This window comes from Achroia grisella, unplaced genomic scaffold, assembly GCF_030625045.1.
Source record: "Achroia grisella isolate CSIRO2021 unplaced genomic scaffold, CSIRO_AGI_Agris_v1 utg146, whole genome shotgun sequence".
NCBI classification, from domain to species: Eukaryota; Metazoa; Arthropoda; class Insecta; order Lepidoptera; family Pyralidae; genus Achroia; species Achroia grisella.
This window is the reverse complement of record NW_026712636.1, coordinates 1,988,865-1,993,116: the sequence shown is the minus strand read 5'-3', so window position 1 is coordinate 1,993,116 and position 4,252 is coordinate 1,988,865.

Sequence of the window (4,252 nt, the reverse complement as noted above, 5' to 3'; positions counted from 1 at the left end):
TCAGTACACACACATACTTGTATCCACGTAATAATAATATCCATATATTCTATTTTTAATTTTAGCATTTTTAAGGTGAAATGTGTGAATGTACGCTATGGTATATGTTAGTTTGTCTTCATACATCAGCATGGAGTTTTTCGAGAAGGGTATATTAAAGTTTCTTAAGGGTCGGCAAAGCGCATGACACCCCATTTCTGGCGTCCATAGGCGACGGTAACCGTTTACCATCAGATGGGCCGTATGCTTGCTTGCCACCCTAGTAGTATATATAAAAAAATGCTAAAAATGTAGTTATAAATAAATTACTTAAAAGACTAGCACACTAGTTTCTTGCTCATTCGTTTTCTGATGAGACAGCTTTCAAAATAAGGGGTAGATTAAAAAAATAAGTAAAAACTATTCAAAAATGCCCAAGTATGTAATTCTATGCGCCTAATATGAAAGTACTATTTCGAATTTTAGGGGTGTGTCGCCGTAACCATACTGGGGGGTTAGAGGATCGTTAGTAATAAGATTTAGTGGCCCTGTTACTAATAAGATTTAGTGGCACTGTTACTAATAAAGCAAAACTATTAAATAAAAATAATGCTCAAATATAATTTAGAAGCCTAATGTTTACTGTTCAGCATGGCTATAAATTCGACAACAATGAGATAAAGATCACAAATAGATATCGCTTATAGTAGTGGTGCTCATGATTCTGTACTGAATGATTGTGGTTTCAGATATGCTAATGAAAAAAAAATTTTACTTACTAATTAATGAAATGGTCTTCCTTCAAATAACATCTAATTCAATAAAATGATAATAAAATCTAATAACTTATATTTCATAAATGTATTTTAAAGGTCCACAATATTTGCAGGTTTCAATACCACAATAATTGTCTATTTTATTTGCAGGTTCAACTGTGTATAATGAACTGATGTGTATAGTGAACGATATATAAGGTGCTACGTGTCGTCTGAAACAGTGCGAGGTTTTTATGAGGCGCCGAATCTAACGGGCGACGAGCAACAGGTTCCGACGTCGCCCCATACGGTTATAACAAGCACAGAGGCATACACATAAACATCGTGTTGCCACGCAACTGCTACGACTTCCCAGAATGAGCACTGGCGGGTACTGTGTCGGTAAAGTTTTCACTCTGCGTATGTTGTCCTCTGTGGTATAAACAGAGTCTGTGCTGCGGCGACGCCTGGCCAAACTGAGCAGTGATATATGCAAACGGTAGATGTAGCTTTCGCCTTGAGGCTTGCGTTTGACCACATATCATGAATCTCAATTTTATTCTCGTCTCCACTACAACGATGGTAATGATAATTTTAAATAATCTATATTTCGATACATGACTTATGATTGATATGACAAAAAGGCGCGATAATCGCCTCTCGGCTTACGAAGAAAGTTTAAAAAAAATACAATATATGATTAAACAACAAAAATAACAAAACTGAATGACTTTATAGAAAATACATGTAGATTCTATTACACAATGAAATTTTATGTGATGGAATTGTTATCTCAGTAGAATACCTTAGCCGCCGTCATGTTAACATATCAAGGAATCTCGTCTTTGTGTTTGTGCGTACATACAGTTTGTCCTACTTAAAATTACAAACAACGGAAGCCTAAGGCGTAGATGTAACATTAGGACGCGCAAGATTGTCATATTTTAAGTATAAACAGGATTATATATGCTCAAACTTAAATTGTGACACTTGTGCATTTGGTATATAAACATTCTGTGATCTGACACTCGAATTAATGTCGATTTTCTTCGTTCACTTCGTGTGAACATAAAAAATTGGCTCATTAGATATTAGTAAACACTATCACACGGCTTTCGAGTCATTGTTTTTTCAAAAATGTACTTGAATGTACGTTTGAAAAATGCTTTAATTCCATTACATCACTACATTGTATCGTAAAACGCCTGTATGAATAATCATATTTAAATTTCATAAATCGTAAATTATTAGTAGGTACTTTGAGTGTCAGATTGATAACTTTAAATATCTCTCAGTACAGGAACTTAGTATTAAGTGTACTTATGATATATGTGAGTAGCTAGAGAACTTGTGTGTATCGGCATTATGCTAAGGGGCCCTTACTAAGTTAGGTCACATGATTTTCATGATTTTTGACCCGTCCTCGTTTATCACGGTTGGTTGACTCATTAATATGACATATTTTACATGTAGTAATGATTAAATTAAGTAGTTTGAAATTGGTTTTATTAATAAAACATAGATTTTTAGTTATTTTTAAACTTTCTTGTTTAATATTTAAATTATTTATATTATTAACCGGTTCTAACATGAATAATTTTATGGTATTTAAATACATTTTTAAATGTCATGTCATGGAATTTATGTAATCCCACTCTTTGTACACCGTTTTACTTCTGATTATCGCGGGTCCTATTCCTCGCACGATGCAAACATTTGTATTAATGAGTAGGATTGTTTGTAACGATGTGGGTGTTATCTATGTATTTTATGTATGTATTTACAAAATAACTAAGTACTTATATCAGTTGTATAGTATCCATGACGTAGCTTAGCTTGGGACTAGATGGCGCTGTGTAAATTGTCCCGAGTTATTATTTTCACTTAGTCGACCGCCTCCAGTCTTATTAAAGTGTGACGTAACTTATGTATAGCCCCTAACGAGAGAATCGATCGACTTACGCCTACCTGCACCACTGTCCGCACTTGTGGACAGTTCAGTATAGTTGTGTACATTATTATGCTATTATTGTAATTGGAACACCAATCTAAATTAATATTAATGTTATATATTTATTTGTGTATCAATTAATTTGTGATTCGAATGGATAGATATTGCTTGAGGATATATGAGTAAAACAACTTGTGACATAGAGCAGACGTGAGCATAGAGAAATACTCAAACTATTGCCAATTTATGAAGCTACATTGTGAATTGTATTACATGTTGTTTTGTTTCTGATTGAAAATTATAAGTGCTGAATCAATTAGGTAACTATCGCCTATGAATATATTTGATATGATTTTGGAAATTGTAAAAAAGAATCATTTTTTTAATATATACCGTTAAGTTTTATTTACAGGTGGATGGTAGATGTAATATATAATTATATAGTGGTGATATAGTATGTATACATAGTAACAGAATGCGATATTGTATGGTATGTTGCATCAAAAGACAAAAGTTTAAATACATATGTATATATATATATATATATATATAAAATAATACATTATAAATTTCAACTTAGATGTAGAGAAATAAGTTCTGATTATATTTTATAATCGTTTGAAATAAAAATACAAATAGTTTCAATGCACAATTATTTTTTATTTGGAAATATAGTCATATCTCACAAACAGTACATTTTGACATGTCCACCTGTAATATATTATAATAAAAAAATAACTGAACATGTTTTTAGTAATTATTTTTAATTGCATGCAATATAACAAATAACATCCTATATATTTTCTTAATTTATATTCAAAGATGACAATCCAGCAATTAATGGCTGCTCAATGTTGATTTGCCAGGCAAACAAGTATACCAGCTGTTTTGTTGGGGATAAATATATTCATGTTTCTTGCAGGTGATCAGCAAGTATTGTGTATGGCGAAAACTGTTTTATTATTTATTTGACCTGATTATTTCAGGTGATTTAGTTGTGATATTGCCTAATCTTAAATTTTTGTATACGTTTACTTTTATTCGAGTCACCAGTGTGACTTTAATGTTAGATGCAGCAATTGTAGGATTTAAATAATATAGATAATAGATTAAACTAATTATCAGTTTGACATAAACAGCATTTTGTGGGTGGTTTAAGTTTTTATAACAAGTTTTTAATTTACAGATTTCATAGAATTTATTCATAAGATAATTATTTATAGTTATATATATATATAATATGTTAAAAACAAACAGTATTTCAGTTAGTGTTTTAAGATTGTTTTCTATAATTTAGCACATAATGACTTATCATTATAATAACAATAGTGTCGCTACATGATTATTGTGAGGTTGCTGCATATGAGTGAGGACTGCTGTAATTGTTTCATTATTTATGTAATATATAACTGTAGAAAACTTCCTATTATTTTGTAGTACAATTAAAGTGTAATAAATAATTTTGAAATGTGTTTATGACTTATCATTTATTGAATTTGGCAAAAAAGAGTACAAGTAATAATTTTATTTTACACTAACTGTACCCACGGTTTCAGCCGTGTGGTAT